Here is a 14872-nt window from a genome sequence, read left to right on the forward strand (position 1 = left end):
TTGGAGGTAGGTCTTGAAATACATCCACAGGTACACCTCCAATTGACTCAAATGATGTCAATTAGCCTATCAGAAGCTTCTAAAGCCATGACATCATTTTCTGGAATTTTCCAAGCTGTTTAAAGGCACAGTCAACTTAGTGTATGTAAACGTCTGACCCACTGGAATTGTGATACAGTGAATTATAAGTGAAATAATCTGTCTGTAAACACTTGTTGGAAAAATTACTTGTGTCATGCACAAAGTAGATGTCCTAACCGACTTGCCAAAACTATAGTTTGTTAACAAGAAATTTGTGGAGTGGTTGAAAAACGAGGTTTAATGACTCCAACCTAAGTATATGTAAACTTCCGACTTCAACTGTATAAAATATTACTGGCCACTATGCACACACAAGTTCGAGTCTGCCGCACACACACATACACACACACACAAACACACAAATGCGAGCGCACAAACGTTAACAAGCGTGAGCGCACATACACTCACTTAAACATTTACACACCGACCCACCCACCCACACACACACACCCACTTTAACATTTACACACACAAAACCACACGAACACACAAACCTACACACATACTCACTTAAACATTTACACCCACATGCGCACGCACGCACGCAGGCACGCACGCAGGCACTCACACGCGCACAAGCAAGCACAGAGGTTAGCAGCAGCAAATGCCAGCCTGTGCCTGAGCTAGAATAACAAAGAGAGAGTGAGTATATAACGTTTTTTGTTTTGTTTGGGTTTCATGGTCGTGCGTCATGTTCACTTCCTCTGGTGGAGCAGCTCTTCTCTTCGGCCCACTCATGGTTCCTAGCATTGGGAAGGCTACAGAAACAACAGACACTCACACATACAGCCACCCACACATAGCCATTTTAAACCATTTCACAGTCTGTCTCTGTTTCTCTCTATCTCTCTCTGTCTGTCTCTCACTGTCTGTCTCTAGCTCCATTTTTATGGATTCACAATTATTCTCTTAATTCTTCTTCTTATTTTTTCCTTGACATAATCAAATAACTCAAGCATAGATTGGTAATTATTTTTCTAATTTGGCACACAGAAACTAGAGGCCATGAGTAAATTGGTCAAAAAGAATGGCAACGATTGGCCTATTGGCTATTATAAGGTCCAAAAAACACCCTTTGCTATGTAGGCCTAGTTAAATAAAGGTTCAATTAAAATCTTGACTTAGTTTGAGAAAAGCTCCGGGATTGGTTAAGAGATGGCTGAGTTATCGATGAGTCCGGAAATCTGATTTTACATGTCCATTTAAATTCCTTTGTAAACCCACTCCACAGAGGCCTATCAACTTAATGAAGCATGTTATGCTTGGCATTGATATCTTAAAAAATAAGGAACCAATTTACTTGTTTGACTATGTAACGCTAATGCTTAAAATAATCATACAAAATATTATTCTCATGGACTAAAAGTCAGATTCACTCCAAATGTGGTGTTTGGACTCAAATTTTGTGCGCAAATTTGTGTACATCACTGTTAGTGAGCATTTTTCCTTTGCCAAGATAATCCATCCATCTGACAGTGGCATACCAAGAAGCTAATTAAACAGCATGATCATTACACAGCTGCACCTTGTGCTGGGGTGGGTGGACAAAGAGACCAGAGGTGGCAGAATGGAGTCCTTGAGTTGGAGTGTTGGGTTTGAGCATAGCCTGAAGGTAGGGAGGGGCAGTTCCTCTTGCTGCTCTGTAGGCAAGCACCATGGTCTTGTAGTGGATGTGAGCTTCAACTGGAAGTCAGTAGAGTGTCCGGGTGACATGGGAGAACTTGGGAAGGTTGATAACCAGGCGGGCTGCAGCATTCTGGATAAGTTGCAGGGGTTTGATGGCACAAGCGAGAAGCCCAGCCAACAGCGAGTTGCAGTAGTCCAGACAGAAGTCGACAAGTGCCTGGATTAGGACCTGTGCCGCTTCCTGTGTAAGGTACGGTCGTACTCTACGGATGTTGAAGAGCATGAACCTGCAGGAGCGAGTCACTGCTTTGATGTTTGCAGAGAACGACAGGGTGTTGGCCAGGGTCACACCAAGGTTCTTTGCATTCTGGGAGGGTGACATTGTGGAGTTGGCAATTATGATGGAGAGGTTTTTGAGCAGGCAGGCCTTCCCCAGATGGAAAGCAGCTCCGTCTTTTCGCAGTTGAGCTTGAGGTGGTGGGCCGACATGCAAGCTGAGATGTCTGCTTGTCATCGGCAAGGACTAGGGAGTTTTTTAGGATAAAAATAAATGGAATAGAGCTAAGCACAGGCAAAATCCTATAGGAAAACCTGGATCAGTCTGCTTTCCAACAGACACTGGGTGATAAATTAACTTTTCAGCAGGACAATAACCTAAAACACCAGACCAAATATACACTGACTTGAAAATCTATGGCAAGACGTGAAACTGGGTGTCTAGGAATGATCAACAACCAACTTGACAGAGCTTGCAAATATTATACAATTCATCTATGCAAAGCACATAGAGACTTACCCAGAAAGACTCACTGCTGTAATCGCTGCCAAAGATGTTAACATTTTTCTTCCACTTAGACATTAGAGTATTTTGTGTAGATCATTGACACAAAATAAAGGCAATTAAATACATTTTATTCCCACCTTGAAACACAACAAATGTGGAACAAGTAAAGGGGTGTGAATGCTTTCTGTTTGCACTGTATGCAATGTTCATGCTCAAAATCATCTGCAATCATCTCATCCTCATGAACCATATGTACCTATAGATGCATGTTAGCACATATGCTAATGTTAAAAATAATTTTCAAAATCTTCTTCACATGAACCATAAGTCAGATTGACTCCAGATTTGGTATATAGACTCAATGAATAAGCTTCTAATGAATTTGAGAATGATTAGTTGCTACATTCAAAGTCAGACACGCTACACCACTAGATGGCACCATATCACACCAGGGCTGTGACAACAGAACCGATGGACATGGGGCCATGAAATGTGGTAAATAAACCTTATGTACATGTCATTAGAAGCTGTGTGAATATAAGTCACTGCAACCTTAGATGGCTGCACCAGACCAGTTGGTGGCACTATAGATGTCATTGGCACCAGTGTCACCATATGATACAAGAGCAATAAATATTTATCATGTGGACTTTGTCTCGTGCAAATTAATGTTAGATAAAAATTATGCAGACAAACAATGTGAAATATCGTGATTACTTTCTCTGTATTATCACATATTGTTGCCCTATTATGTGGTCTGAATGTAGTAAGAAGTGAATATTTTATCCAGGAAAAATAGAAATCAGAAGTCCATGCCGATTGTGCAATCAGCGTATTACAGCTGTGAAAGTGTATTGTATTTTGGTATGCTAATGTATTTTGGAATGCTAATGTGGAGTGTACCAACTGAGATACAAATCATGTACACAAACAGATTTTCACAAAATTAAGTCCCAGAATTCATTAATCAAATTGAACCCAGAATTAGTAAATTAATTAACATTAAGTCATGACTTTATAAATGATTACCTGCTACATTCAAACCTACAGCAGTAGTCTAAACGTCACTTGCGTCATCCTTGTGGTAATGAGAAATAAACATGGTAATGCTGATTGCACATAAAGGAAGATAGTTCCTACATGATAGAGTACTTGCTTTGTTATCCAACTGATCTTGCATTCTTTCTGTCAAAATGTGAACCCCGTTCATTGCTGTTTGCAGCTATATTTTTTAGTTGTGTTTTCACTATTTTTCTCTCTCTCTCTCAATTAGAGACAGTGGAAAAAGGCAAATCACAATCACATCGATGGGACATCATTGATCAGCATTGTGAGGCTTGGTTTACCTGGTAAGGCGGTGTGGGACTCCCGGTGGGGTTAGTCAAGGTCTGTGCAGACACGTCCTCTATCGTCAGAAGTACAGTACGGGACAGGACAGAGATGACCAAGGAAAGACACAATAACAAGGGACAACTTCCTATTCACACCTGGAAAGAAGAAAGGGTGGATACGTTTTAGTAAGACTGGGACTAATATACTACAGTACACGACCATACACATTCAGGTAAGGTATAGACAGTCAAGGGTGTACATACAAACAGAGAGAAAGAGGGAGAGAGAGAGCGAACAATGTTCTCATCCAAAAGATTTCCCCTTATTGAGCACAGTCCAAAAACCTTGTGTTTGCTTATTTCATATCTTGGCAAGAGATGTAATCTATTTCCCTTCCAGAAGTTAGAAAGAAAGAAACATTTAATTTTCACATGTATTTGAACATGTATTAAAGCAAGAAGCCTTGTGGTTACAGCGTTGGACTTGTAACCGAAAGGTTGCAAGATCGAATCCCCGAGCTGACAAGATTCAAATCTGTCGTTCTGCCCCTGAACAAGGCAGTTAACCCACTGTTCCTAGGCTGTCATTGAAAATAAGAATTTGTTCTTAACTGACTTGCCTAGTTAAATAAAGGTAAAAAAATAAATACAATTTTTATTTTAATGTATTAAAGTTACTTTCACTTCAGCCAGCCCAGTTCCCTGGTGGCATGTTGTGTTGTGTTGTCTGGGTTGTTGTGTCACGTCCGGACCATAAAAAGCTCTTATTTTCTATGGTAGAGTAGGTCAGGGCATGACTGGGGGTTGATCTAGTTTATTTATTTCTATGTGGGGTTCTAGGTTTGATTTTCTATGTTGGTGATTTGTATGATTCCCAATTAGAGGCAGCTGGTTATCGTTGTCTCTAATTGGGGATCATACTTAAGTAGCTTGTTTTCCACTTGTGGCTTCTGGGATATTATTTATGTTTAGTTGCCTGTTAGCACTGCATTGTCATCACGGTTTGTTTATTCTTTATTTGTTTTGTCTTTGTTTAAGTTTCACTATTAATTAATTATGTGGAACGCTACTCACGCTGTGCTTTGGTCCGTTTCTACAAACGATCGTGACAGAATATCCCATCAACAAAGGACCAAGCAGCGTGCCCAGGCGGTAATGGCATCCTGGTCTTTGGAGGAGCTTAGGGAGAGAATATCCTGGACTTGGGATGAAATAGTGGCAGGAGATAAGAGCCTGCCATGGAAGCAGGCGGAAGCAGCGAAGGAGGTACAGCGACAAAGTCGTGGAGGAAGGCCACAGAAACCTGAATAATTTTTTTTGGGGGGGGGCACACGGGGTGGTTGGCGGAGCCAGGTTTTGAACCAGAGCCAACTCCCCGTATTCACCGTGGGGAGCGTGTGACCGGTCAGGCACCATATTTTGCGATGATACGCACGGTGTCTCCAGTGCGCATCTACAGCCCGGTGCGTTCTGTGCCCACTTTCGCACTTGCTGTGCGAAAGTGGGCATCTGTCCAGGATGGGTGGTGCCGGCTCAGCGCGCCTGGTCTCCAGTGCCCTTCCTCGGTCTAGGATATCCTGCGCCTGCTCTACGCACTGTGTCCCAGTGCGCCTTCGCAGCCCAGTGCGTCCTGTGCTAGCTCCTCGCACTTGCCGTGTGAAGGTGGTCATTTGTCCAGGACGCATTGTGCCAGCTCTACGCTCCAGACCTCCAGTGCGCCTCCACGGTCCAGTATATCCTGTGTCTCCTCCTCACACTCTCCTTGAAGTGCGTGTTCCCAGTCAGGTATGTCCTGTGCCTGCTCCCCGCACTCGCCCTGAAGTGCGTGTCACCAGTCTGGCGCCACCTGTGCCGTCTCCACGCACTAGGCCTCCAGTGCACATTCCCAGTCCAGTACGTCCTGTGCCTCCCCCTCGCACTCTTCCTAAAGTGCATGTTCTCAGTCAGGTACGTCCTGTGCCTACTCCCCGCACTCGCCCTGAGGGGCGTGCTACCAGTCTGGCGCCACCTGTGCCGGCATCACGCATCAGGTCTCCAGTGCGCCTTCCCGTTCCAGAGCTTCAGGCGACGGACCCCAGTCCAGAGCTTCCGGCGACGGTCCCCAGTCCAGAGCTTCCGGCGATGGTCCCAAGTCCAGAGCTTAAGGCGATGGTCCCAGTCCAGAGATTCCTGCGACGGTCCCCAGTCCAGAGCTTCCTGCGACGGTCCCCTGTCCAGAGCTTCCGGCGACGATCCCCAGTCCAGAGCTTCCGGCGACATTTCACGGTCCGGAACCTTCTGAGACGGTCCACGGTCCGGAACCTCCTGAGACGGCCCACGGCCCGGAACCTCCTGAGACGGCCCATGGCCCGGAACCTCCAGAGACGGCCCACGGTCCGGAACCTCCAAAGATGGCCCACGGTCCGGAACCTCCAGAGACGGCCCACGGTCCGGAACCTCCTGAGATGGTCAACGGTTCGGGACCTCCAGCTTCAAGGCCAGAGTCTTCTTCTGCGTTGGCGCCCAATCCAGGCACAGCGGCCAGTCCTGCTCCATGGCCGGAGCCTTCCCCTGCGCCAATGCTCAGTTTAAGCACGGCGTCCAGTCCAGCTCCAAGGCCAGAGTCTTCTTCTGCGTTGGTGCCCAGTCCAGGCACAGTGTTCAGCCTGGGTCCATGGCTGGACCTGCAGGATGAGCGGTTCTTCTGCCCGCACCAGAGCCACCACCAAAGCTGGCAGATCCACGGGATGAGCGGGTTCTTCATCCCGCACCAGAGCCGCCTCTGATGCTGGCAGATCCTCAGGATGAGAGGGTTCTTCGTCCTGCACCAGAGCTGCCTCCAAGGCTGGCGGATCCGCAGGATGAGAGGGTTTTTCGTCCTGCACCAGAGCTGCCTCCAATGCTGGCGGATCAGCAGGATGAGAGGGTTCTTCGTCCTGCACCAGAGCTGCCTCCAAGGCTGGTGGATCCGCAGGATGAGAGGGTTCTTCGTCCTGCACCAGAGCCGCCACCGACACTAGACACCCCCCCAGCCCTCCCTTTTTGTTTCAGGTTTTGCGGTCAGAGTCCGCACCTTTGGGGAGGGGGGGTACTGTCACGTCCTGACCATAGAAAGCTCTTATTTTCTATGGTAGAGTAGGTCAGGGCGTGACTGGGGGTTGATCTAGTTTATTTATTTCTATGTGGGGTTCTAGGTTTGATTTTCTATGTTGGTGATTTGTATGATTCCCAATTAGAGGCAGCTGGTTATCGTTGTCTCTAATTGGGGATCACACTTAAGTAGATTGTTTTCCACTTGTGGGTTATGGGATATTATTTATGTTTAGTTGCCTGTTAGCAATGCATTGTCGTCACGGTTCGTTTATTCTTTATTTGTTTTGTCTTTGCTTAAGTTTCACTATTAATAAATTATGTGGAACGCTACTCACGCTGCGCTTTGGTCCGTTTCTACAAACGATCGTGACATGTTGTCTGGTATTGTAGTCAAATGAAATTGTATTTTTCACATACTTCGTAAACAACAGGTGTAGACTAACAGTGAAATGCTGAATTACGGGCCCTTCCCAACAATGCAGAGAGAAAGAGAATAGAGAAATAGCAGAAAAGTAATAACATGTAATAACATGTAATAATAAATGCACAATGAATAATGATAACTTGGCTATGTACACAGGGTACCAGTACCGAATCGATATGCAGTGGTACGAGGTAGATACAGTATCTACATATAACTAGGAATAAAGTGACTAGGCAATAGGATAGATAATAATCAGTAGCAGCAGTGTATGTGATTAGTAAAAAAAAAGGTTTGCGCAAAAAGGGTCAATGCAGATAGTAAAATAGTAACCAAATAACTACCCGGCCTAACTATTTAGCAGTCTTATGGCTTGGCGGTAGAAGCTGTTCTGCTTGCCGTATGGCAGCAGAGAAAACAGTTCATGACTTGAGTGGCTGGAGTCTTTGACAATTTTTAGGGCCTTCTTCTGAAGGTCCTGGATGCCAGGGAGCTCGGCCCTGTGATGTACTGGGCCGTGCGCACTCCCCTCTGTTGCGTCTTGCGGTCAGATGCCAGGCAGTTGCCATACCAAGCGGTGATGAAGCCAGTCAAGATGATCTCAATGGTGCTGCTGTAGAACTATTTGAGGATCAGCGGGCCCATTCCAAATCTTTTCAGCCTGCTGAGGGGGAAAAGGCATTGTCGTGCACTCTTCACAACTGTGTTGGTGTGTGTGGACCATGATAAATCTTTAGTGATGTGGATACCGAGGAACGTGAAGCTCTCGATCCACTCCACTGCAGCCCCGCCGATGGGGGCGTGCTCGGCCCTCCGTTTCCTTTAGTCCACGATCAGCTCCATTGTCTTGCTGACGTTTAGGGAGAGGTTCTTGTCCTGGCAACTCACTGCCAGGTCTGTGACCTCTTCCCTATAGGCTGTCTCATCGTCGTCAGTGATCAGGCCTACCACCATCGTGTCATCAGCAAAATAAATGATGATGCTGGAGTCGTGAGTGAACAGGGAGTACAGGAGGGGACTAATCACACACCCCTGAGGGGACCCTGTGTTGAGGATCAGCGTGGCAAATATGTTGTTGCCTACCCTCACCACCTGGGGGCATCCAGTCAGGAAGTCGAGGAACCAGTTGTAGAGGAAGGTGTTCAGTCCCAGAATCCTTAGCTTAGTGATGAGCTTGGAGGGCACTATGGTGTTGAACGCTGAGCTGTAGTCAATGAAGAGCATTCTCACATTGGTTTTCCTCTTGTCCAGGTGGGAGAGGGCAGTGTGGAGTGCAATAGAGACTGCGTCATCTGTGTCTTGTTAACCCCCCCCCCCTTTTTATCCAAAGCAATTTACATAGGTTTCCCCATTGACAGTGATGGCCCATGAGGGAATCAAATACATAGTGCTTGATAGCACCAGGCTCTAACTCAGTGAGCCATTGGAACCAGAGTGAAGTTAGACAAGTTGCACTGAGTTCATCAACACTAATCCCATCCTATCTGAGAGGCAGCCATCCTATTCTAATCCAGACAGATCTATCTAATCCTAGAGCGCATGGGAGACTGGCCCATCCTCAATCCCATCCCCATCCTCTCCCACGTCACATAGTACACTTCACAAGACGGCTCACTTTCCCTTGAAAAACCCCCACAATTAAATAGAACAAGAGCCCCAGAAAGAGAATCCTTAGGTTGACAGTCTGTGTTTCTGATTCCAACTGGGCTCATCTCTCTTGCAGTAGGAATACGACAGATGGTTGTTAGCATGCACCCAGCATCACCCTGTGAACTGTTGTCTCATCGTCTTTCTCTACTGCAGTGATCTTAAATACGCTACTCTGAGGACAGACTCACAGTCATGCCGTTTGCCTGGTCTTCACGCGCCGTGTGTTTACCTCACACACTCCTCCTCGCTTGCAACCTGAGAGATCATACACCCTGTGTGTTTCAGGCTTTCATGTGAGCAGCTGCCAATACACGCTGCAGTACTGTAGGTAGAGTAGTTTATACAGTGGGGACAACTATTGTATTTTCTTTTACAGGAAATCTCATGAATTTATAATCTCTCTCTTTCCCCCTCTCTCTCCCTTCATCTCTTTTTTTCTCTCTCTCTCTTCTCTGTCCAATCTCTCTTTCCCTCTCCTCTCTCTCTCTCTATCCCTCTCTTTCTCCCAAAGAAGAAAAGAGGAATTGATCTTTCACTGCCTTTGAATTGCAAAAGATGCTTGTTTGCACTTCCAGACTCCTTGGAGGAAGACTCCAGATATGATGTTGCCTTTGATGACTCCACAACCAGATTAAAAGTTTGGTTTGGATGCTTGTTTACTTGATATAGCTCATTCTAAATGAACACACTAGGTATATTAGTGACAGACATTAGGTGTACAGACATCAAATTGCAAACCTTTCTAGTGACCGTAGCTACTGGAGTAACTCTTCTGCTTCCAAACAACGATGATTACATACTGTAAATTCCCACAAATAACTCCAGATGAGGTTATATTGGAGAACCGCAGTCCAATTCACTAGATTCTACATATGGTTATGTTTTTATATGGAAGAGCAAAGGAGTATGACAAATACCAGCAGCATGTCTTTGGGTAGCCTGTATTATAAATCGAGAAAGAAAAAAACACAGCAGATCTATATTACTGAGAGGTAAGCCACGATAGTTAATGATAATGTTCAATTAGTACACATCATTAATCAGACTCAGCAGGCAGCCTCCCCTAGAGTAGTCTAGCACACACACACACACACACACACACACACACACACACACACACACACACACACACACACACACACACACACACACACACACACACAATGGGATCATACACTGGGATCACACTGTGTAAATAGAGATGTATGTGATGACCCGGTGTGACCTCCTCTCCCTCTAGTAAGTCATCTTCACCCCCAGGGGCTCTTTACTTCACACTGCATCAATATAATATCATTATCAACCCACCAGGCCTCCAAGGGATAATTTCATGGGATAATATCACCCCCATCACTATGCCTCCAGCAGAGAGACCACACAGGGTAGGCCTACAGACCATGAGTAGGTGGAGAAAACACAGTCTACCGTTCGTTCACTGTTTGTTCATTTGCTGATGGAGTAGTGTATTTTAGGGACCACCCCGCCGGTGGATGCCTGACTGCCGACATTTTCACCCGTTTCTACATGTAGAATAGTTTCGCACAAGGTTTGCTAATTATGGCCGGCACTCTGTTTAGAGGTGCCAAGTACTCTCGGCCGGCAAACACTACCCGTGCGTCCGAGCTTTTAGATGTGTATTAGGCCTAGTACTTCCTTCCCATGACTGTAATTTACTTTCTGCAAGGTGCCAGACCATCAAGCTATGGGTACAGACCAGTAACCCATTTTCCTGCTTATCAGTATGGTGAGGGAGAGAAGGGGGAAGGGAGAGAGGGGGGGGGCATATAGAGAAGGAGGGAAAAGGGGAGAGGGAGAATGACAGAGAGAGGGAGGGAGAGGGAGGGGGGTATTTGGAGAAGGAGGGAAAAGGGGAGAGGGAGAATGACAGAGAGAGGGAGGGAGAGGGAGAATGGCAGAGAGAGGGAGGGAGAGGGAGAATGACAGAGAGAGGGAGGGAGAGGGAGAATGACAGAGAGAGGGAGGGAGAGGGAGAAAGAGGGGGGTATATAGAGAAGGAGGGAAAAGGGAGAGGGAGAATGACAGAGAGAGGGGGGGAGAGGGAGAATGACAGAGAGAGGGGGGGAGAGGGAGAATGACAGAGAGAGGGGGGGAGAGGGAGAATGACAGAGAGAGGGGGGGAGAGGGAGAATGACAGAGAGAGGGGGGGAGAGGGAGAATGACAGAGAGAGGGGGGGAGAGGGAGAATGACAGAGAGAGGGAGGGAGAGGGAGAATGACAGAGAGAGGGGGGGAGAGGGAGAATGACAGAGAGAGGGGGGGGAGGGAGAATGACAGAGAGAGGGGGGGAGAGGGAGAATGACAGAGAGAGGGAGGGAGAGGGAGAATGACAGAGAGAGGGGGGGAGAGGGAGAATGACAGAGAGAGGGGGGGAGAGGGAGAATGACAGAGAGAGGGGGGGAGAGGGAGAATGACAGAGAGAGGGGGGGAGAGGGAGAATGACAGAGAGAGGGAGGGAGAGGGAGAAATAGGGGGATACTAAAGGGGGCCTTGTCTAGGACATTACATCATTGCCCCACCTGCTGCTTCTGCTGCAGTGGCTTTTTCGACACAGTAACCAGTTAGCTACCTCTGCTCACACACACATACACCAATATTTATGTTTCTACACAGTAAATGGTTAGCTCTTTGCTCTCATGGTATGTGAAGAATTTGTATAGAGAACCATTAGAGCACAGTGACAAACGAGGTGACAAAGGCAATATGACAAATAGAAGACCATCAGCAAAGACTTGGCTCTCCTGAGAACAACACCAGGCTTTGCATGGCAATACTTTTACACTGAGTCAATGTGCTGGAGAACATAGTAGGATATAATCAACCATTTGATGTATAAATATATATAGAAACACATCGAGAACATTTTGGGAGGTTTCAGCTGACACACACGTACACACAGCCACATGCGCACACACATTGTAACATTTAATCCTTGGTTTGCCAGATAGTCAAACTGAAAGACAGCTTCAGAGGGTCTAATTGCTGTCTTGTTTCAGCTAACACACACACACACACACACACACACACACACACACACACACACACACACACACACACACACACACACACACACACACACACACACACACACACACACACACACACACACACACACACACACACATGTTCGGAGCTGGGGGGTGTGGGCCACTCTCTCTTTAGGTCCAATCCACTCCCCATTGATTGGTTCTGTGTGTGCCTGCCTCTATGCTGCTTCAGAGGGGGGCTGGGTGACAGAGGAAAGAGGCTAAATGAATAGGAAAAGGTTCATCAGAAATGTCACTGCTGATTTCACTCATGGGAGGGATGGATGGATGGAGGGAGGGAGAGAGGGAGGGACAAAGACAGGGACAGGGACAAAGACAGAGACAGAGACAGAGAGAGAGAGAGAGAGAGAGAGAGAGAGAGAGAGAGAGAGAGAGAGAGAGAGAGAGAGAGAGAGAGAGCGAGAGAGAGAGAGAGAAATGCCTAATCGATACTCAGTGCTCAGGCATTTTGTGTGCGACGGGGATGAAGGACATATTAGCAGAAGTGAAATCTGCCTGAATGTCAACAACCACCAGGAACAGTTCAACATGAAGGGAGCTGTTACAAAATATCTAACGAGAAGACTAAGGCTACATCTGAAATAGCACCCTAATCCCTACATAGTGCACTCCTTTCGACCGTGACCTAAATAAGTAGTGCACACACCTGCAGCGAACCAGAAGACAAAGAAATTATCCACCTGCTCAGTCTGATCTGAACCTAGAGGGAGTCGTGTGTGTTCTGTCTTCCCCCATACGCCAACGAAAGAGACTCCTGGCTGCACCTGGGTTGTGTGCATCTAGACAGTCCCCCTCACTGTCGTTTTGGCACAGACCGTGTGTGTCTCCCCCCCCAACACACACACACACACTCAAAAGGCCCTCTCAATGCCAAAACATAAAACATAGAAACAGTATGCTGCTGTGATATACCATACCTCCTTTGGCTACAACTACATGATCCTCAATAATTATGCCAAACACAAACATTGAAACAGAAGGCAGTAAATGAGAGGGTGTGAGAAAGAACGAGGGAGACATAGATTGATGAGAGGGCTTGAGAATGAGCATCAGCAGATAGAGAGAGATTGATGAGAAAGGAGAGCAGCAATATGCCAGTGCTTCCTGTAGCTGTCACAGCTAGCTCGGTAGCTCCCCTACAGAGAGATAGAGATTCTTCATATGCCAGAGAAACAGGCACAGTGACGCAGCATCTTTGCAGCTTCATACATAAGATATATACACAAATATATTACACAGAGGGAGAGAGAGAGCGAGACATACATTGTGAGTGAGAGAGAGACTTACCTGGTGAGAGAGGAAGGAGGAGAGGTTAACCGTTTTCCTTTCAGCACACAGAGGAGAAAAAAACACTTCCAAAGACCTAGAGAAAGAGCGAGAGAGAGAAAGAGAGAGGGGTGTCATAATTACAGAAGGATAATACTACCCTGTCCTCTTTGTTTCCTCACAACTGCAGAGGTGTGGTGGCACAGACCAGCCTGGTAACTGGTTAGCAACATCCCACACTGAGAGCAGCCATGCTTTCATCTAAAACACTGTCAAAGACACATTGCCCAAATCTCATGCAGACACACAAACGCCAAAGACACTGCCCACAGCAGGATAGTGACAGCACACAGAGGAGACTGACTAGTAAGGAGGTTGTCCTGGTTCTTGTGTGTGAAGGGGTGAATGATGGCTTTCAGAGCCACTAATCATCCCTGTACCCACTGTGAACACAGAGACAGGCCCAGTCAGGCCGCAGCAAGGTTCATATAACCAGACCCTAACAAGGCCCCAGGATACCAGGACATCCATCCCCTTAGCTAGGGACAACCCACGTGCACTGGCCACAGACACCCAATTAGTGTCTTCAGATGGGTATGCTCCCTCTAAGCAGGGGATGCTCTGCTCCATGTGTGTCCATGTGAGGGTGTATCATGTGAATGAGAGGGGCTACCGGAGGCTATAATCAAGTAAAGGTCAGAATATAATGTATGTAAAAGTATATGAATGTTGCAAACTGCTCTCCCCCTAGATTTGCCTGACGACTCAAACTGAATTATTTGGCTGCTCTCTGTTCGCTTCGTATTGCCATCGTTGCAGTAATTTGTGGTAACGTCAAAATCAGAGGTGTTGTACAAAAGTCATCAGCGATTGGATCGTCTCTAACCAATCAGAGTATCAAAGCCAATGACACATTTTCCAAACACTGCTTTACCCCACATGCGTTCCGGATCTATCCCAACCCATCGGTTCCTGGGACCAATCAGAGGTAGTCAGATCCAGACTCATTGCAGAGAAGAAACTAACATATGTGGGCGTGGCGTGGCGTTTGGGTAGACTAGATGGCTCAAAGGGTCAAAATGGTATCCAAAGATAACGGAGAGTATATGTCAATTAGTCAGATAACAGAGAGTATATGTCAATTAGTCAGATAACAGAGAGTATATGTCAGTTAGATAACGGAGAGTATATGTCAATTAGTCAGATAACGGAGAGTATATGTCAGTTAGTCAGATAACAGAGAGTATATGTCAATTAGTCAGATAACGGAGAGTATATGTCAATTAGTCAGATAACGGAGAGTATATGTCAATTAGTCAGATAACGGAGAGTATATGTCAGTTAGTCAGATAACGGAGAGTATATGTCAATTAGTCAGATAACGGAGAGTATATGTCAGTTAGTCAGATAACAGAGAGTATATGTCAATTAGTCAGATAACAGAGAGTATATGTCAGTTAGATAACGGAGAGTATATGTCAATTAGTCAGATAACAGAGAGTATATGTCAGTTAGATAACGGAGAGTATATGTCAATTAGTCAGATAACGGAGAGTATATGTCAGTTAGATAACAGA

General features: G+C 46.3%; 1 protein-coding gene across 9 annotated transcripts in view; it reads right to left on the bottom strand.

The window, feature by feature from the left end:
* Positions 1-14872, bottom strand: part of map2 (microtubule-associated protein 2) — a 129846-nt gene that overhangs the window by 80438 nt on the left and 34536 nt on the right. For all 9 annotated transcript variants that reach the window (XM_029711603.1, XM_029711602.1, XM_029711607.1 and 6 more), the window contains exons 2-3: positions 13317-13392; positions 3838-3978 (exon numbers count right to left, since the gene is read on the bottom strand). The gene's annotated coding sequence lies outside the window, so the exon portion shown is untranslated. The remainder of the gene's footprint in view (positions 1-3837; positions 3979-13316; positions 13393-14872) is intronic.

The sequence above is a fragment of the Salmo trutta genome, chromosome 24, assembly GCF_901001165.1.
Source record: "Salmo trutta chromosome 24, fSalTru1.1, whole genome shotgun sequence".
In the NCBI taxonomy this organism is placed as follows: Eukaryota; Metazoa; Chordata; class Actinopteri; order Salmoniformes; family Salmonidae; genus Salmo; species Salmo trutta.